The sequence below is a fragment of the Lepidochelys olivacea genome (assembly GCF_965140295.1).
Source record: "Lepidochelys olivacea isolate rLepOli2 genome assembly, chromosome: 10".
Taxonomy (NCBI): domain Eukaryota; kingdom Metazoa; phylum Chordata; order Testudines; family Cheloniidae; genus Lepidochelys; species Lepidochelys olivacea.
The window spans coordinates 44961424-44983627 of NC_140420.1; positions in this window are offsets into that span (position 1 = coordinate 44961424).

Consider the following 22204-nt stretch of genomic DNA (forward strand, 5'->3'; position numbering starts at 1 on the left):
GGGGCTCTGGCAGCTCCTGGATTTCCCGAGTACTGTGTGGGGGGTGGCAGTGTGAGCCCAGCCTTGGTGTGGTGGGGTATTTGGCTATTCTGACTGCTACCTCTCCTCAGGAAAGAAAGTGAGAGAAGGGAAATGGTGCATCTTAACTCTTTCTATCAGAGCAACCAGAATGGCATGGAACAGAGAGAAAGCTCCTCTTGAGCTGAAGCCCTCACCCCCTGATGAATATTAAAGGCCCACTGCAAACAATGGTGGTGTGAGAGCCTGTCAAGGTTCCTCCCCCACTCTGAACTCTAGGGTACAGATGTGGGGACCTGCATGAAAAACCTCCTAAGCTTATCTTTACCAGCTTAGGTCAAAACTTCCCCAAGGTACAAAATATTACACCCGTTATCCTTGGACTGGCCGCTACCACCACCAAACTAATACTGGTTACTGGGGAAGAGCTGTTTGGATGCGTCCTTCCCCCCAAAATACTTCCCAAAACCTTGCACCCCACTTCCTGGACAAGGTTTGGTAAAAAGCCTCACCAATTTGCCTAGGTGACTACAGACCCAGACCCTTGGATCTTAAGAACAATGAACAATCCTCCCAACACTTGCACCCCCCCTTTCCTGGGAAATGTTGGATAAAAAGCCTCACCAATTTGCATAGGTGACCACAGACCCAAACCCTTGGATCTGAGAACAATGAAAAAGCATTCAGTGTTTTACAAGAAGACTTTTAATAAAAAATAGAAGTAAATAGAAATAAAGAAATCCCCCCTGTAAAATCAGGATGGTAGATATCTTACAGGGTAATTAGATTCAAAAACATAGAGAACCCCTCTAGGCAAAACCTTAAGTTACAAAAAAGATACACAGACAGAAATAGTTATTCTATTCAGCACAATTCTTTTCTCAGCCATTTAAAGAAATCATAATCTAACACATACCTAGCTAGATTACTTACTAAAAGTTCTAAGGCTCCATTCCTGGTCTATCCCTGGCAGAAACCAGCATACAGACAGAGACACAGACCCTTTGTTTCTCTCCCTCCTCCCAGCTTTTGAAAGTATCTTGTCTCCTCATTGGTCATTTTGGTCAGGTGCCAGCGAGGTTACCTTTAGCTTCTTAACCCTTTACAGGTGAGAGGAGCTTTCCCCTGGCTAGGAGGGATTTCAAAGGGGTTTACCCTTCCCTTTATATTTATGACAGAGCCTCTCAAAGGAAAGGTCACAAGAAGCTGTTAAAGTAAAGGAAAGGGCCAGGCAACCTAAATATCAGTGCGGTGATGCTTCCTGGGGGTACCCACCTACCGCCTGCCCTTAGGGTGAGGCAGTTGTGTCTGTGTCAGCCAGAGGTCAGCTTCCCAACCCCCTGGCAACGCAAGCACTGCCCTCTCAGCCTACGCAGGCCCTGCTCTCACTGCTGGTTAGCAATAGGCCCTCAAACTCGGCGAGCAGCTCCCTGGAGGGTCCAGCCCCGGTTCACCGGACAATTGCAGTATTCACAGATTCACTGCTTCCAGAGAAACAGCTTGCCAGTTCCACCTCAGCCCAGGGTTCAGCTACTCTGGCTGCTGCCTCTGCTATCCTGAGGAAAGAGAGAGACGGGAAATAGAAACTGTTAAGATGCACCATCATAGCAACCAGAATGTCATGGGACAGAGCCAAGGCTCTTCTCTAGCCTGAGCGTTCGCCCCCTGCTGAATATTAAAGGCTCACTCTGAACAACAGTGGTGTGAGAGCCTCTCAAGGAAAAGGTCACAAGAAATTGTTATAACAGAAAGTGGGGGGCAACCTAAATATTGGCTTTGCTACCAGCTCCCCCTCTAAAGATGTGCCTGGGGAATCAGTGATTTCTTCTCCTTCTTTTTGCGGATATTTGTATCCCATGAGTTTATAGATTGTTCCATCAACAACAAACGTGTGTGCAGGGAAATGAAGTCAGCATTCTAAAAGAACATAAGAGTTCAGATTAGTAAGTGACTGAGCGTTGGAGCTGTGATGCTTCCCGGGGTTCCCACAGGTGGGAGGCACCTTGTTACCGCCTGCCCTTAGTGTGAGGAAGCTGTGTCTGTGCCAGCCAGAGGTCAGCTCCCGAAGGCCCTGGCAATGCAAGCACTGCCCTCTCAGCTTACGCAGGCCCTGCTCTCGCTGCAGGTTAGCAATAGGCATGTGCTACCCCTCAAACTCGGCAAGCAGCTCCCTGGAAAGTCCAGCCCTGGTTCACTGGACAATCGCAGTATTCACAGATTTGCTGCTTCCAGAGAAACAGCTTGCCAGTTCCACCTCAGCTCCCCACTCCACCTAACAGAGCACTGAGATTGGTTTCTAGTGAAATCAGGGATAAGCTGATTTAGCAAAGCCCAGAGATTTAAGTAATAGCATGTGAAAGTATTGAAAACAAATGGTTACATCCCAAATAAAATCATAACATGCCTTCTAGAACCTAGACTTAATTAACAAGATACTCTTGTGACCCTAAGGGTTTGTCTACACAGCAACTAGATGCCCGTGGCTGGCCCACGCCAGCTGACTCAGGCTTGCAGGGCTATTTTATTGCTCTGTAGACTTCCGGGCTTGGGCTGGAGTCTGGGCTCTAGGACGCTGCAGGGTAGGAGAGTACCAGAGCTTGGGCTCCAGCCCAAGCCCAGAAGTCTACACAGCAATGAAACAGCCCCCCAGCCCCAGTTGCCTGGCACAGGCCAGGTGTGGGTCTTTCTTTGCTGTGCAGACATACCCTATGAGACCCTGAATGCCAACTGACAGGGCCACTGTTCTGCAAACTCCTGCCACCTCTGACACACTCACTACACCTCACACGTTGCCATCATAGTATTTTCTGCAAAGAATGTCATGTGTAGGGTCAAATGACAGTTGGTGCCACACTGCTCGTCAATAGCATGGCGTGGGGTACGTACTGATGGCGTGTAAAGAGTTGTGTATGTGTGCTGGAAATACGTTCGTAAAATACCTTTTGGGAGCAGACTTGATAAACAAGTTTGTTCTAGACAAAGGAAATTTGTTTTGCCTGTTTGCCGGAGCCTATAATGTAAATTGAATGGGGCCCCGGCAGAGATAGTGGGCAGTTTATTGGCATCTGAGGTATCACCAGTTACCAGGAGAACTTCAAAAGAATATATCTCAAAGGTTCACTGGACTGTAAGAAGAAGGGGAGAGAACCCCTTTGCTACCCAGCACGGCGGGAACAAAACAGTCAGTGCTTTTTGCACTCTATGAACGGTGGATGCCTGGCCATGTGGGTATATGACATGAGAAGTAGCTGTAGGTGAGAAAACTGCCTTAGACAACCATAGCAGGCACCAAGCTTTGACTACAGGCTCTAAGAAGTGTGTTAGGCTTTTGCTTTATTTGTGATCATTTCTGTGTCTCTTATCTCTGCTTAGTATCACTTAAATCTCTGCTCTTTATTAATAAACATATAATTATTCATTCGTTACAAATTTCTCTCCATGCTGTTGTATTACAGTGAGGGAGTGTCCTCAACTGAGCCAGCAAGGTAGTGTGCGTTCTGGGCTTTGGAGACAGCAGACTGGGTGATTTCTGCAAGTGTCCAGTGACGGGGACTGGACATGGCAGAGAAATGCTCTTCCAGGGGGTTCAGGAACTGGGGGTGCCAAGAGTTACCTGTCAGGCAAGGCCTGGCAGAGTCCTAAGGAGCTTGTGGGCTGGCTAACAGACTGCAGTGGTCGGAAACTGACACACAGTTTGGTAGAAGTTAGTCTCTCATTCACTGAGGCAGAGGGGTCTCAGTCTGTCTGGAGTGGCTCACAACGGTGAGTGTCAACCTCTGGGCAGACTGTCAAGAACCAGGGCAAAAACCCCAAAGTGTGTGAACTCCTCAGTCGCTATACCAGCCTAAACATGGAGTCACAGACAGTCCCCTTGGGCCCTCTGGTCTATTTTGCCACCCAGACAAGCCTGTATTTGTGATAGATGGTCCCCTACACCAAAAATCACTATTCAGGTTACTATCGGTCCCAAAGGACCAGTCACTTACTCCAGATCAATTGTACCTCAGATCGCACACCAAAGACAAAGCTTGTAGCCAATCCTGTAATACCAACTAATGATTTTAATTATTTACATGGTTAAAGCAACTAAACACACACACAAATGAGATGCAGCTTTCAGTTCCCAAAGGTAGTAGTAACTGTTACAATACGCAAGCTCTGTATGTCCTGTGGGGCTAGTCCAAAGCAAGCAGCTTGGGGATCCCTTGCTTATGCTTTGACATTTTGCCTTCCCTGAATTTCAAGTAGCACAGTGAGAACCATTTTTCTTGACAGGGATTTTTATTCCCTTCTCCCAGAGCTTATGCTGATGGGACAATGGTCTGTGCGCAACTCCACTTCATAGATGTTGGGGGACTAATCAACAAAGTCTTTTGTCCACTGATGTTCCACAGGGGCTTGTCTGACGTCTATAGGCCTTTGTTTGCTGGGAGAGGAGATGACAACTCTGGTGGTGAAATAGTATTTTACACTTGGTAATGCTTCTTCCCTGACTCTGGGGTTTTACAATTTTAGCAAATGCTTTTATAGTTACAGAGCAAACATTCAAATGTTACCTTATACCATAGGATACAGATGATATAAGCAAGATTAATACACGCAGCATCCTATAAGCATTTCATGAAGTCCAAATACTAAACACATTCTTATAACTCTAATATGTGTTTTAACAATACTACCACACAAGGAGGTCAGACTGGTTTCCAGCTGTGCATTTTTCAGTGTTCAGTGAGACCTGTGGTCTTGGCATAAGCTAGCACCTGGTCCACCAGTGTCACAAGGGGTAACAAGGCGAATTAAAATTCTGGATGCCCTGAGGTGTCACAACTCTCATGTCTTTTAGAGTGATGCTCACCCAAATCCTTGCAGCACTTTACAACCTGATGGCTGTGACCCTCCTTTCATGAGACAAACATGCTGTCAGTTTGCCTCCTCGGTGAAGGAGTCAATGTGTCTCTGCTCTCTAAGATATATTAGTCCACCGTTTGTCTTTATTCATAAATAGGACACCTCCTGCTGTTTCTTTCTTGGGTGGATTTCCTCTCTTGTAGATTTTACAATCTCGCAATTCACACTTGGCTTGGTATGCAGATAGGCAGAGTGTCAAACAGACAATACACAACAGACATGGCCAGTCAGGGAGACAGGTGTCAGTTACCGCCTGGCAGAAAGGAACATCTCCAAGGTATGGCACCTCCTGGTGACCTGCCTTGACTCCAAGACATTAAGGGCATAATTGACTGTATAGATACAGAACTCCTTCAGTATTCTCCATACACACATTTTACAGTGATTATGATGATCAGTGGGCTACTATTTATCAGTAGAGACCTCATGTGCCACCCTTTGGTGAACTCTTATGCAGCTCTCTAATGCAGGGGATCCCTGTCAACCCCTGTGCACCCCGTATACCCTCTGCCAGCTGGCACCAAAGGGTCCCTGGGTCACAAAAACATTTGTGTAGGGAAATGAAGACATTATTCTAAAGCATCTTAAAACAGTTCAGATTATTAAGTGACTGAGTGTTGGTGTCCACACTAAAAACAGGCCCCTGCAAAGCCCTGCCTCATTCAATGGAAACCTGACCACTGAGGCATGGTCCCTGTAGCTAAGCTGCTCTCAGCACAGTCACTCTTGTTCCCAGCAGCGGAAGGTGAATCACTAGACTCAAGGCTCCAAACCAGCTCCTTTGGTTCCACAGCTGATGCCCAAACCACAAACCCCTGCTGCCCAGGGACTGACTCCTTATGCTTTTGATATGCGGTTAATTTTTGTATTTTCTCATCTGTCTGCCTCAAAGGCCTTTATGGTGGCAATTTAGTATTATTGGCCTGCTTTAGAGCTGGCTGAAATGATTACAGATTTAAACTAATTTGCATAAGAGACCCTGAGCTGTAGTGCTCTGGTCCCATGTCTGCTACACACATGGCTAATGGTTAGCAAGTCACTTAAGCTCTCTGTTCCTCATTTATCCCATCCAGAAAATGGACCTGGATGTGATCCCTGTAGATCATCAAGGCAATTAGCTGGGGAATGCAGGAGGAGGAGTCAATGGAGTAGCTCAGAATTGCCTCTCCGATCTGTAAAGTAGCTCAGGCCCATTGAAGGAGAGCCCCATACACCTTCTGTTCCATGTTTTCTCCACCAATCTGGCTTAATTGACATAATTGGTTTGTTTTCCAGTAATGACCATTTCTGCCCCATGTTGCCCTCCTTGACCCTATGAATTGTTTTTGCATGAGCCAATATCAGAAAGGATTGCTCCGTTTCACATGGAAGATTTACTGAGATTTCACTGCAGAAATAGTAGACACTTTGCAAACAGTTTTTAAAACTTAAAGTAGTTTAATCTCAGAAATGTACTTAACCTAGTCAACATTCAGGAAAGGTTCTAGTTGCCAGTGAGAGTTAACCCTGATGATTTGAAAGCAGGAATAATTAGTAGGAAGGGGAAAGGAAGAGTTTGAAAGGGGAATCACACAGGATCGTGGCTGCAATCTTAATTCTGGAGAGGCTGTCACTGCTGCACAACAGAAGCAAGTGTGCCGCCTTCTCCCTATAATCCCAGTGGCCTAATGGATAAGGTATTGGCTTTCTAAACTGGGGTTTGTGTGTTCAAGTCCCAGCTGGGACAAGAGATACTCTCTTACCGCAGCATGGTGGGATAGACTGCGTGATCTCTTGTCTTTCCAGTCCTACATGTGGCCACAGCAGCTCTAGGGTTGTTTTGCTATATGGTGGTGACACTTTTCACCCCATATTCACCATAATAATATGATTATAATTATTATGCATCTTGTACATGATATGTCATATGAGGTATCTATGGAAAAGTTATGGTTTGCTGAATATGATTATCCTATTTGTATGAATGTATCATTTTTGTTTCTGGAGTTATGAATATTAACTATATATTCGTATTTCAAATGTGCTTGCACCTGGGTAACTCACACAAAACTTTATATAGTCTGCTAGCACACTGTGAATGGCCTTTTCAGGTTGAATGGCCCATCAGCAAAGACAATGGGCCATGGGGAAAACTTATCTTCACCTGATGAACTGTCCTGGGGACGCTTCAGTGGATAATGGCTGCCGTGATTCAGCAAAGCATGCAAGGGCATGTAACTAGGTCACATGATACTAAACTCCATTTTGGAACCTGTATTTTTCCACAAACTGGCCTGGGAACTTGGCTTGGAACAAATGGCTTCCTGCCATATGGAAGAAATTACAAAAGGGGGAAGTGACATCACCACAGGGCCCCACTCTCCACACAAGAAAACACCAGAGGAACAAAGACTGAACTGGGGGAAGTGCTGGTCCCAGGCTAAAGGGATTTCTAGCCTGTGTATGGAAGCTTGATGAACTGTTTGTACTATCTAACAGGGTGAGACACTGCTTGATTCAAATCCTATCTAGTGCATAAAACTTAAGACTGCAGTTTTGTTTATTTCTTAGGTAACCATCTTTCATCTGTTTGCTATTACTTATAATCACTTAAAATCTATCTTTCTGTAGTTAATAAATCTGTTGTATATTTTTTATCTAAAACTGTGTGGTCACATCGAGGAAGGGGTGGACTGGGTAACTGTAATAATCTTTACTGGTCAGGTTTTTGACCAAGGCAGGACATTGCTGTGTAGACAGCTCCAGAGTCCTAGGCTGAGGAACTGGGGGGCATTTTGGCTGGAACCTCTCTATTGTTGGCTCATGAGTGGATGGCCAGAGCATTCATGAACACAGTTGGGTGTGGTCTGTGCCTGGGGAGGTTGGTGCGAGGACAAACTTGGAGGGCTTTGCAGCTTGCCACAACATCACAGTGCAAGAGGGAACCCAGATTGGTGAGACAGAGGCATAGCACACTTCTTAGAGCCTATAGATAACCATAGCAGGCGCCAAGCTTTGTCTAAGGCAGTTTTCTCACCTACAGCTACTTCTCATGTCACCAACCCACATGGCCAGGCATCCACCGTTCATAGAGTGCAAAGAGCACTGACTGTTTTGTTCCCTCAGTGCTGGGTAACGAAGGGGTTCTCTCCCCTTCTTCTTACAGTCCAGTGAACCTTTGAGATACATTTTTTTGAAGTTCTCCTGGTAACTGGTGTTTCCCTCAGATGCAAATAAACTGCCCACTATCTCTGCCAGCATTCCGCTCAATTTACATTATATACTCCGGAGACCAGGCAAAACAAATCTTCTTTGTCTAGAACAAACTTGTTTATCAAGTCTGCTCCCAAAAGGTATTTTACGAACATATTTCCAGCACACATACACAACTCTTTACACGCCATCAGTACGTACCCCACGCCATGCTATTGACGAGCAGTGTGGCACCAACTGTCATTTGACCCTACACATGACATTCTTTGCAGAAAATACTATGATGGCAATGTGTGAGGTGTAGTGAGTGTGTCAGAGGTGGCAGGAGTTTGCAGAACAGTGGCCCTGTCAGTTGGCATTCAGGGTCTCATAGGGCATGTCTGCACAGCAAAGAAAGACCCACACCTGGCCTGTGCCAGGCAACTGGGGCTGGGGGGCTGTTTCATTGCTGTGTAGACTTCTGGGCTTGGGCTGGAGCCTGAGCTCTGGTACTCTCCTACCCTTCATTTTCCTTTGCCTTGAGAGTAAATATGGCAATTTTTCAAGATAAAGTGTAACTTTGTCTAAAATAAGGCTTTGAGATCTACAGTTGAAAGAGAGCTTAGATTTGTGCAAAACATTATTACCAATTTCCTTTTTCAGAGGAAGGGAGAGATTTAAGGCGGCGAGTAGTAGACTTTCTTTGGGAGGTACCATGATCTCACGGATTAGGTGTTAGCATCAAGGATCTGCAACCTATCCTGAAGGACGACCCATCACTCTCACAGATCTTGGGAGACAGGCCAGTCCTTGCTTACAGACAGCCCCCCAACCTGAAGCAAATACTCACCAGCAACCACACACCACACAACAGAACCACTAACCCAGGAACCTATCCTTGCAACAAAGCCTGTTGCCAACTGTGTCCACATATCTATTCAGGGGACACCATCATAGGGCCCAATCACATCAGCCACACTATCAGAGGCTCATTCACCTGCACATCTACCAATGTGATATATAAAATCATGTGCCAGCAATGCCCCTCTGCCATGTACATTGGTCAAACTGGACAATCTCTACATAAAAGAATAAATGGACACAAATCAGACGTCAAGAATTATAACATTCAAAAACCAGTTGGAGAACATTTCAATCTCTTTGATCACTCGATTACAGACCTAAAAGTTGCAATTCTTCAACAAAAAAACTTCAAAAACAGACTCCAACGAAAAACTGCTGAATTGGAATTAATTTGCAAACTGGATACAATTAATTTAGGCTTGAATAGAGACTGGTAGTAGATAGGTCATTATACAAAGTAAAACTATTTCCCCATGTTTATTTCCCCCTCACACTGTTCCTCAGACGTTCTTGTCAACTGCTGGAAACGGCCTACCTTGATTATCACTCCAAAAGGTTTTTTCCCCCCCGCTCTCCTGCTGGTAATAGCTCACCTTAAGTGATCACTCTCGTTACACTATGTATGGTAACACCCATTGTTTCATGTTCTCTATGTATATAAATCTCCCCACTCTATTTTCCACTGAATACATCCGATGAAGTGAGCTGTAGCTCACGAAAGCTTATGCTCAAATAAATTTGTTAGTCTGTAAGGTGCCACAAGTACTCCTTTTCTTTTTGTCGTCAAGCCTTGGGTCTGATTATTTTACTATTTCTTTTTACGAGCAATGGGAGTGCAAGTAACTGTGATGCAGATGCATGTTTGGTGAACTTTATCTACCTGCTGACCATGCACTGCTTGTCAAGTGTGCATTGAATAGGGAGCAGTTAGCTTGGCTGGCACTACTCGCTTCTTTAATAGCTTGGTGACTCATCCATTCAGATTATTTAATTTTTAAAAACACTTGCTTCATTTCATTACCTAAAAGAAAAATGAAAGTGGGGGGGAAGGGGGAACCTGGAAAATTTCCAAACCAAAAAGCTTTATTTCAGAAGCCAATTAAGGTTGAACAGTGGGTTCCCCTATCACATCATTTACAAACCCAAGAACTTTAAAACTAGGAAATGAGCAATTAGGTAGATCCAAAAGCTTACACTGCCCATGGAACAACACCAAACACATTATTTTGATCCAACCACATTATTATTACTATTTATTAGACGGGGAGCTGGTAATAGCTCCCACAGGTAGGTTACTTGATACTTTCCATTATAAATGAGAGTCTTGATCCTTTTTCAAAGAAACATTAATACCTCCACTGATTGTGGTGGGCCTTTAAAATTTCTCAGGAGAAATTTGGCACTTCCGCTCAGACTAGACCAGTGGTTTCCAAACTGGAGTTTGTGAACCCCTGGGCGTTCACGAAATGTTAGAGGGGGTTCTTGGGAAAAAATTCCCCAGTGGCGGACAGAGCTGTCCATAAGGACCCCAGGCAGCATGGGGCCAGCAGCCCTTGGGGACTTCCAAGAGCTAAGCAGATCAAAGCAAGCATATCTATCACACTGAGGCGATTTAAACTTCAAGACTCCTTATACGAAACAGAAAGGGAGATGGATAGTTTTTGCTGTTTCTAAAATTAAATAGGCTGCTAGTGTTGTTTTTAAATTATTATGAAGAACAAGTTTAAGCTTTGTTTGTTTGCCTGGACTGCTCAAGACCTGAATGCTTATGTAGGAGGAACTTTTTGGCTTCTTAAATACCTGAGAGGGCTTCATGCTGTTTCACATCTGATACTCCTTGATGTAACATAGGAGCCAGAGGCATCAGTACGGGGGTATGTGTGTGACGAGGGTTACGTGCTGCCCTCGCGTCGGCACGACCACCCTCTGTGGGTCCCTCTTTTTTTTTCCGGTGGCCCCTGCGGGGCCCCCCCACTTTTCCAACGGTATCCCCACACCCCTTTTTTCTACTGGCACCTCTGATAGGAGCCTTGTCTTACAACAGGCTTAACCAAAACTGATACAAGCTACAAAAGTGAGATCTTGGAAGAGTGTTGCTGTTTTCATAATGTGATAAAAATACAGTAATGATAAATAAGAATTAATAAATAGTGTGTAATAAGCGTGTCATAAAAACACATTTTATATTTCCAAGATCACAGCTTTTATAATTTATGCTGAGGTAAGGGAGAAAATCCCTGGAAATATTCATGTTTAGGACGGGGTTCATAAGACTTGACATTTTAGTGAAAGGGGTTCACGGGTTGTTTGGGAACCACTGGACTAGACAAGTGCCTTTGTTCCACGAAATCCTACTCAGCTTTTGCTGAAATATTAAATTTTTCAAAATCACCATTTCTCTGCGGTAGCTTGGGTGTCTCAGGAAAAATTTGGCATCCTCCCAAAATAACAACTAATTAACATTCTAAAGAACTGGGCCAATACCTCAAAGCTATCAGAAAAGCTGTAACTATTAGCTTTTCCCACCATGACCACCCTAATTGCTTTGCTGTCCATGGTGGAAAATGTTTTCAGTGTCCCTCCCGACCAATTGGCTGAACAAATACAACCAAAAGCTGGCCACACATAGGACCAGTGTGGTGATGACCCCCAGATGTTAGCACCCTGGGTGAGCACCTTGATTGCCCAGCCCTACCACCTACCTCAAGATGGCATGTGCCCTGCCCCTCCAGCCCCAGAGCATCACATGTGGCAGGACCTCCCCCAACTCCCAGGATAAGAGAGGAGTAAGACAGACCAGCTGCTCCCCAACCCCCCTCAAACCCAGCAACTGGCCCAGCAGCTCTCACACGTCCCTCCCTAGGGTAGCAATCTTCTGCTGCTAGATCATATAGTTAGTGTTGTAGCTCAAGGGCTATAATTCAGTGCTGGAGGTCAGTGTTCAAACACTGATGATGATGGGGCGGATGGTTATAGTTACTGTTGGGGACACTGGGGCATGGCCACTAGGTAACTCGAGGGAATGGAAGACCACGAGTGTCGATGAAGCCCCCTCACACTAGGCCCAGGTGTCCTTGGCCCCCCCGTCCCGCCTGGAGGCACTCGCATCAGCTCTGCGTACTAGGCCCAAGTGTCCTTGGCCCCCCCGCCTGGAGGCACACACAGCAGTTATGCTGAGGATCTGCAACAATATGTTGCAGAGTCAGACTGCCTGAAACTAAGCAAGGCCAAACAGGGCAGATATGGAAGAACAATGCTGAATAAAGCAGCTTTATGTATAGTTTAACAAATGATACAGAGAATCAGGGAACTAGCTGGGAACTGGATTGGCTGGCTATATGGATACTTGGGGCAGCTTGCTATTGGATAAGTATGCTCGGAAAAAGGATGTATAAAAGCCTGTGTAACTTCCTGCTCTGAGTGCAGGATTTGAGATTTTATTCTCCCTGTACCTTTTTGCAGCTGCAAATAAACTTTTCTGCTTCTCCACCCGGTTGTGATTATTGGGTGTAGCACACTGGGTAACGAACCAACTCAAGCTGTTGTTCAGCCTCTCGGCACTGGGTGCCGGCACCAGCTTTTGGCGTGCCTGGGTGGGCGACGAGGCTGCAATTTAGCCTTGCCCGGACCTTTCCTGGAGGTCGAGAATTGCGGCAAGAACCGACGCCCAGTGTGCACCGGTAAGTTCATCGGGGGCCTCGGAGGAGATGCAATTTAATTGACCCCAGAGGGCACAATGGTGCAACGCACTCATATAGTGGAGAAGCAGTTGTGGACGGCAGTAAAGAACCGGTCCCTTAAACATGGGGAAGGAGCCATGGTAAGGCTCCTACATGCAGGCCACGGTAAAGAACCAGTCCCTTGGATAAGGTAGGAACCTTTTAAAATCCGGATTATATGCTCTGTTGGAACCTGGGGACGCCCAGAGTTACCCTGTAGGTATGGGACAGGGACAGAGCTCAGGGGTTAGGGCACGGTGTACACCCCTAGAGCGCATTCTAGCAAACTGGAAGGTATTTGGTGCGAATCCAATAACTAAGAGCCAATTAAAACAATTCTGTACAGTTGACTGGCCTCAATATCAACTAGAGGACCAGGAGTGGTGGCCACCAGGAGGGTCAATTAATTACAACACAATCCTTCAGTTACTCCTGTTCTGTCAGAGAACAAGGAAATGAAATAAACATATGTATGCGCATTTGTTTCTGACTTTATGTACTTGACCAAATATTTTACAGCACTGTAATCTGACCCCGACTGGTTCGGTAGCAGCTAATGTTAGTCCCCAGATCCCCACCCCCACTGTAATGGCAAAGCCGGTGTCCCCTTCAGCCCCTACACCCACACCTTGTAAGTCCCCAATGGTTGGCCTATACCCCTTAATCACCAAAAGTAAAGTCGCCCGGTCTGGATCAGACAGGCGTCCGGCCACGACTATGCAGGTTTATACTCATGTGCCCTTTAATCCTGTGGATTTGGCTGTTTTCAAAGCACAGGCAGAAAAGTTTTCCATCAACCCAAGCAGGTTTATATCAGTCTTTGAGGGGTGCCTCAGTAGTCACAAGCCGGACTGGAATGATTGTAACATCCTCCTGCGAACCCTATTGTCTGAGGTTAAAAAACAACAGGTTGTGTCCAAGGCAAGGGACGAGGCGCAGAAACGGTACGACCAGAATCATATTAATGTCCCTGACCCGAATGCACAAGTCCCCCGAGCAAACCCCAGATGGGATCCAAATGATCATGGGGATATGACCCGCCTTACCTCCTATAAGGAGTTGCTTTTACATGGACTCCGTCACTCGGCTGTCCGACATAATAATTGGGCAAAGCCATATGAAGTAATGCAGAATTTAAAAGAAAGCCCAGGGGCCTTTCTACTGCATATTCGGGACACCATTCGACAAAATACTAATGCAGACCCCAATAATCAGGCAACTGAGTCAATTATTAAAGGAATTTTTACAAGCAAAGCAGCCCCTGATATTAAGAGAAAGTTACAAAAAAAGGAGAATTTAATGCGTATGACCATGGCACAAATCTTAAAAACTGCAAACCGAGCTTATAGTCTAAGAGAGACAGAAAAGAAAAAAAAGCAAGTAAGATTAATGGTAACAGCGGTACAGGCCAGCACTAAAAAAAGTGGCCGGGGAGGAAGGGGCCGTGGACGCGACCGTCCAGGCCTGCAGAAAAGACAACTGGGTTGCAACCAGTGTGCCCTGTGTCGACAGGAGGGACACTGGAAAAATAAGTGCCCAAAAAGAAAAGAAAAGAAAAGGGGGGTGCCCCTATAATGGCAATGGCGAAGCAGGAATAGGGGTGTCAGGGGAGACGGACCACCCTACCCCCGGAACCCCGAGTAAAGATGCGGGTGGGAAGCTCAAAAATAGATTTTTTAGTGGACTCTGAAGCGGCCCAAACTGCCGTAAATCAGCCTCTTCAGTTGCCAGTAGCAGATTCCCTTACTGTGGTGGAAGCCACAGGCAGGGACACCAAGTGCCCAGTGTATGCCCCAGCGGAATGTGCTTTGGGAAACAGGACTATATCCCACAAGCTGGTATACCTCCCTGAGTGTCCAACACCTCTGCTGGGACGGAATCTACTTTGTCGCCTCGGTGCCACCCTGCATTTTACTGAGGACAAAATAACCCTTACCTTACCCCCTGAGAATGCATGAATCATGACCCTTGCAGTTGAGCCCTCAGCCATGCAAGCCCCAGAATGGAGCCCGTGGGAAGACCAGGTGTACCCCCTCGTGTGGGCATCAGGGATTCCAGGAAAGGCCACCCACCAGACCCCCATTACTATTCAGCTCATACCAGGAAAAGGCCCAGTGCAAGTAAAACAGTATCCAATCAAAAGAAAAGCCAGAAAAGGTTTACAGGAAACTATAAATCGATTCCTAATGTATGGTATTCTCCGGGAATGTCAGTCAGCCTGAAACACTCCCATTCTACCCGTACAGAAGCCTGATGGCACGTATCGGCTGGTACAGAACCTAAGGGCAGTCAATAAACGGGTTAAGACTCTGCACCCTCTTGTCCCTAACCCGTACACCTTATTGGCTTCTATAGGGGAACAGTATACCCATTTTTCAGTCCTTGATCTAAAAAATGCTTTCTTTACCATCCCACTTGCCACCCTGTCACAGGAGATCTTCTCCTTCGAGTGAAAGGACCGAAAAAGGGTTAAAAAGCAACTTTGCTGGACAGTGTTGGCCCAGGGATTTAAAAACTCCCCCACCCTCTTTGGCCAGGCTCTGGCCAGGGACCTACAGGAATGGGATAATAAGGAGGCCCTCCTTTTGCAGTATGTAGATGATTTGTTAATTGCCACTGTGGGCCAAACACCCTGCCTTAAAGCCACCGTAAGCCTCCTAAATTTTATTGAACTCCGGGAATATCGGGTAGCACGAAGTAAGGCTCAAATTGCCCTCCCAGAGGTACCTCGGGTTTCACATACGGCAAGGGGAGCGTCAGCTTTCAAGCGGAAAAAAGGAAGCTATCTGTCAAGTTCCTACCCCAAGTAACCGTAAGCGGCTCAGGGCATTTCTGGGTATGGCAGGCTTTTGCAGGATATGGATCCCAGAGTTTGGACTGTGGGCTAAACCCCTGTACGACTGTGTAAAAGGAGCAGATCATAACCCCTTCTATTAAACCCCAAAGGCTGACAGGGCATTTAAAATCCTGAAAAAAAAATTGATGGAAGCCCCGGCTCTGGGCCTGCCGAATCTCTCTAAGCCGTTTCAGTTGTATGTACATGAACAAAGGGGGGTGGCCCTAGGAGTGCTTACACAGCTGTTAGAAGCATGGAAACGTCCCGTGGCTTATTTTTCTTAGCAATTGAATCAGGTTGCAAAGGGTTGGCCGGCACGTTTACGGGCGGTCGCAGCTACTGCCCTATTGCTTGAGGAAGCCGAGAAGCTAACATTGGGAGGGGTTATGCAAATCTATACTCCCCATATGGTCCGAGCCTTATTGAATGCAAAGGAAGGGCTTTGGCTCACCCAGGCTCGGATTGCTCGGTACCAGGCTAAGCTGTTAGAAAACTCTAAAGTCACCTTACAGCCTTGCCCCTCCCTTAACCCAGCCACCCTCTTGCCAGAAACAAAGGAACAGAAACATGACTATTTAAAAATCATAAATGTCCAGTACTCCAGCCGTCTGGATTTAAAAAATGTACCCCTCCCAAATGCAAATTATAAGTGGTACACTGATGGTAGCAATACTGTAATAAATGGACAAAGAAGGGCGGGTTATGCTTTTGTAACCCTCCATAACACTGTAAAAGCTAAAGGTTTGCCTGCTGGAACCTCTGCCCAGCTTGCCGAACTGATAGCCCTAACCCGTGCACTTAAACTTTCAAAAGGAAAGCGGGTCAACATTTTTACTAATTCAAAGTGTTGCCGGCACCCAGTGCCGAGAGGCTGAACAACAGCCTGAGTGGTTCGTTACCCGGTGTGCTGCACCCAATAATCACAACGGGGTGGAGAAGCAGAAAAGTTTATTTGCAGCTGCAAAAAGGTACAGGGAGAATAAAATCTCAAATCCTGCACAACAGAGCAGGAAGTTACACAGGCTTTTATACATCCTTTTTCCCAGAATACTTATCCAATAGCAAGCTGCTCCAAGTATCCATATAGCCAGCCAATCCAGTTCCCAGCTAGTTCCCTGATTCTCTGTATCATTTGTTAAACTATACATAAAGCTGCTTTATTCAGCATTGTTCTTCCATATCTGCCCTGTTTGGCCTTGCTTAGTTTCAGGCAGTCTGACTCTGCAACATACTGTTGCAGATTCTCAGCATAACTGCTGTGTGTGCCTCCAGGCGGGGGGGCCAAGGACACTTGGGCCTAGCACACAGAGCTGCTGCGAGTGCCTCCAGGCAGGAGGGGGGGGGGGGGCCAAGGACACCGGGGCCTAGTGCGAGGGGGCTTCATCGACACTTGTGGTCTTCCATCCCCTCGAGTTACCTAGTGGCCATGCCCCAGTGTTCCCAACAACTCCCCCCTTTGAGAACACTCAACAGCCTTGGCTCTGAGTTTTCTCACTTGGGCTACTTATTTCTTTACAATATGACTTTGCATAAGCACTTTGTGATAGCCCTGAAGAGAATGACTTATTAACTTTTGCAAAAGGGCCCTGACACATGATACCGCACAGCATAATACCAGTAATACAAGCAATACAGGAAAGAGAAATTTTAATAGCAGGCTAAATAAACCACCAAGCCAAGACGACAAACCCCAGCCTGAAAACAAGGTTTGCAACCAATCATTCTCTGGGGCAGTATAGGCAACCTGTGCTCCAGCTCGGGCATGGGCTTCAGCCTGTACCACCTTTTCATAGATCTCATAACTGCTATCATTTACATATACACAACATCGGGGCCCGATGAGGGCACAAACCCCTCCTTGGGATGCCAAGAGATAGTCCAAAGCCAGCCTGTTTTGGAGGGAAAACGTCCTGAGCTGCTGTACCTCTTTATTTAATGTTTTTACTGCTGACCCTAAATCACTAACCGAGTCCTCTAACTCTAAGGCCACTTTCTCAAGTACCATCTGCAGCCTTACAGTATAGCGGCCTATGCATGCCAGGGCTGGCCCGGTAAACAGTGGCGCTATTCCCAGTACAGAGCACCCTACCAGCTTCTCGGTTGTGAGGGGATTCTTCACATTGCCCGCCAATGCCTTAGTCAGTCGCTGCAGGGTCTTTTCTCGTGACTCAACAGAGGTGTCTCGGGCATTTCTAATCTTTCCTTTGGGCAGTGTGGCAGTTATGGAAAGATGAGGAACTCCATGAGCTATATAACAGCTACCTGTCCAGTTGGCTGGCAGCACCTTGTAAGCCTTTCGGCCACATACAAAATAGTGACCCTGTAGGGCCCAATAAGGACTGTTTCTTAAGGGGATTCCTGGGATATTTAAGGCTGCTTTGGCTGCTTTTCCAAACAGTTCATATGCCCCTAGGGGGGCATCCCATCCTCCTGATTGGGTACAACTGGGGGCATTTCTAATTGTGCCGTTCAAATTACACTCGCCATAGGGACCACTACAAACCCACCATTGGCTTGCTACATTGGAGATATTAACTGGACGGCAAGTTACATTTCCAAACCCCTTTTTTGTGGTAAGATTATTTGTAAGTGTTTCCCTAAAAGGGGAGGAACCATTACACCCACACCGTTGGCCTCCCCTGTTGGTCTTTATCCAATACCCATCAGCCCACTGTGTAATAACACAGGAGCTCTTTCCCACAGGATGCCCATAGGGATCAGATTGGTTTCGGGTAAAACATAACACTCCCTCAGTGAGTACTGCAACTGAATACTCCTGGTCCTGATAGGTGGCCTGCTGTAAAGAGGTCTTGTTCCAGAACGGTGAGTCCGTTCTTTCCTGCTCTTTGGTGGTGGCTAATTCTGCTAGGGTCAAGGGCAGTGTCAAGGGGCATTCCCGTTTTGGGGGATAGTGGAGTTGGAGCACACACCCAGCAATCAGTCTGGTTTGTTAAAGTAGCAACATGGTGCGCAAGCAAAACAAAGGAGTTATGCTCCCGATATGCACAATTTGGAAATACCAATACAAAGAATAACAATGTTACCCAATTAATTATTACCAGAGTCTTCCCAACCCAGGGTCTTCAGTACCTGGGTGGGCCCATTTTAGCATTAAGGTGCCCGCTATTTGTGTCTTTTAAACAGTAGCTTTAGCCTGAGATCGTCACTAGATGAGGAGTCAGCAGGTTGGACGGTCCACTGTTCTGCTGACGAGGGGGCAGGTACTGCCTTCAGACGAGCGTGATGGATCCAGTTCTTGTGTCCCTCGATCTTTGCCACTGTATGGGAGATCAGCAGGACGGTATAGGGTCCTTTCCACTTTTCCTGGAGAGGCTCGTCTTTCCAGGTGCGAACAAGCACAGAGTCACCGGGCTGTAAGGAGTGAATGGGAGAGTCCAAGGGGAGAGGCTGGGAATCCTTGGTATACCTGTGAAGAGACAAGAGAACAGCAGACAGGGAACACATATACTGTGACAAAAAAACATTACCCAACTCCCATTCCCCTGACAGAACCGGGGTGCCATTCATGGGCCATGCCCTTTCCAACATAATTTCAAAGGGACTGAGCCCTAATCTACCCTTTGGGAGAACGCGGATACGGAGTAGGACGAGGGGCAAAGCATCAGGCCATCGCAGTGAGGCTTCTTGGCACACTTTTGAGAGATGCCGTTTAAGGGTCTGATTGGTACGCTTCACTACACCACTGGCTTGCGGTCTCCAGGGCGTATGGAGTTTCCAGGGGATCTGTAAGGCATGTGAGATGCTTTGAATGATTTTTGACGTGAAGTGTGTCCCGTTGTCAGATTCCATCCACAGGGGGAGTCCAAAGCGAGGAATGAGCTCCTTAACAAACTTGAGGGCCACTGTCCTGGCAGTGCAGTTACAGCATGGGAAGGCTTCTGGCCATCCGCTGAACCGATCCACTATAACAAGGAGATATTTGAACCCTTGGGTCCGGGGAAACTCAGTGAAGTCTATTTGCCACACTTATCCGGGGCCCGGAGTGGGTTCTAGGGCAGCTGGTGGCACAGGATGTCCCGGTCGGGGGTTATTCTTTTGGCAGACTAAGCAGTCCGCTTGTACCTGGGCAGCCAGGGGTCGGAGTCCGGAAGTGATAAAGTATTTTCCCATTAGCTGGATAAGTGCTTCCCTGCCAGCATGAGTGGTTTGATGTAGTTTCTGCAGCACTGGCCGGATTAGGCCCTTTGGTAAGAGGACCTTCCCTTCTGGGGAATGGAGCCATCCCTCCTTTTCCCGGAGACCGAGTTTGTCAGTTAGCTGTCTCTCCCCCCCAGAGTACTGAGGGGTTGGAAGCTCCCCTCCTGATGGGATAAGGGCATGCGTATGGGCGTTCTCAGTCTGAGGGAATGGCAGGGTGGCAGCATGCTTAGCCTCTCTATCTGCCCGGGCGTTACCTCTGGCCACATCTTGATCCTCCCTTTGATGGGCTTTACAGTGTACCACCGCCACTTCCATGGGGAGTTGTACAGCTTCTAGGAGCCGGAGGATTTGGGGCCCGTACTTGACTGGGGAGCCTTGGGCTGTCAGCATTCCCCTTTGCTTCCATAGGCCAGCATGAGCATGCAGCACACCAAAAGCATACTTTGAATCAGTAAAAATGTTGACCCGCTTTCCTTTTGACAGTTCAAGTGCACGGGTCAGGGCTATTAGTTTGGCAAGCTGGGCAGAGGTCCCAGCAGGCAAACCTTCAGCTTCCACAGTGTCATGGAGGGTCACAACAGCATAACCCGCCCTCCTTTGCCCATCTATTACAGTACTGCTACCATCAGTGTACCACTCATAATCTGCATTTGGGAGAGGTACATCCTTTAAATCCGGACGGCTGGAGTACTGGACATCTATGATCTCTAAACAGTCATGTTTCTGTTCCTCTGTTTCTGGCAAGAGAGTGGCTGGGTTAAGGGAGGGGCAAGGCTGTAGGGTGACTTCAGAGTTCTCTAACAGCTTAGCCTGGTACCGAGCAATCCGAGCCTGGGTGAGCCAAAGCCCTCCCTTTGCAGCCAATAAGGCTCGGACCATATAGGGAGTATAGATTTGCATAACCCCTCCCAATGTTAGCTTCTCGGCTTCCTCAAGCAATAGGGCAGTAGCTGCGACCGCCCGTAAACATGCCGGCCAACCCTTTGCAACCTGATCCAATTGCTTAGAAAAATAAGCCACAGGACGCTTCCATGCTCCTAACAGCTGTGTGAGCACTCCTAGGGCCATCCCCCTTCGTTTATGTACATACAACTGAAACGGCTTAGAGAGATCTGGCAGGCCCAGATCCGGGGCTTTCATCAATTTTCTTTTCAGGATTTTAAATGCCCTGTCAGCCTCTGGGGTCCAATAGAAGGGGTCATGATCTGCTCCTTTTACACAGTCGTACAGGGGTTTAGCCCACAGTCCAAACTCTGGGATCCATATCCTGCAAAAGCCTGCCATACCCAGAAATGCCCTGAGCCGCTTACGGTTACTTGGGGTAGGAACTTGGCATATAGCTTCCTTTCTTTCGCTTGAAAGCTGACGCTCCCCTTGCCTTAGCTGTAACCTGATCCCTCTCCACCTCAGACAACAGGGTTCTCAGGAGGACGTTACAATCATCCCAGTCCGGCTTGTGACTACTGAGGCACCCCTTAAAGACAGATATAAACCTGCTTGGGTTCGTTGAGAATTCCCCAGCCTGTGTTTTAAAAGCTGCTAAGTCTATTGGATTGAATGGCACATGGATGTAAACTTGCATAGTGGTAGCCTGACGTCCGTCTGCCCCTGGGCAAGCCACAACCGTCTCGGTAAGCAAAGGATAGAGTACCACTGAGGGGGCAATCTCTGTAACCCGAGGCATCCTACCCTTATACGGTGGGGGTGTGGGGGCCGAAGGGGACACCGGCTCTGCCATTACAGTGGGGGTGGGGGTCTGGGGACTAACATTAGCTGCTACCAAACCAGTTGGAGTTAGATTACAGCGCTGTAAAATATCTGGTCGAGTACATAAAGTCAGAAACAAATGCGCATACATATGTTCATTCCATTTCCTTGTTCTCTGACAGAACAGGAGTAACTGAAGGATCATGTTGTAATTAATTGACCCTCCTGGTGGCCACCACTCCTGGTCCTCTAGTTGATATTGAGGCCAGTCAACTGTACAGAATCGTTTTAATTGGCTCTTAGTCATCGGATCCGCACCAAATACCTTCCAGTTTGCTAGAATGCACTCTAGGGGCGTACACCGTGCCCTAACCTCTGAGCTCTGTCCCTGTCCCATACCTACAGGGTAACTCTGGGCGTCCCCAGGTTCCAACAGAGCATATAATCCGGATTTTAAAAGGATCCTACCTTATCCAAGGGACCGGTTCTTCACCGCCGTCCTGCAGCTGCTGCTCCCCCACGTCTAAGGGACCGGTTCTTCACCGCCGTCCACAACAGCTTCTCCACTATATGAGTGCGTTGCACCGTTGTGCCCTCTGGGGTCGATCAAATTGCGTCTCCTCCGAGGCCCCCGATGAACTCACCGGTGCGCGCTGGGCATCGGTTCTCGCCGCAATCCTTGACCTCCAGGAGGGGTCCGGGCAAGGCTAAATTGCAGCCTCGTCGCCCACCCAGGGACGCCAAAAAAAGTATGCTTTTGGTGTGCTGCATGCTCATGCTGGCCTATGAAAGGAAAATTCTGACAGCCCAAGGCTCCCCA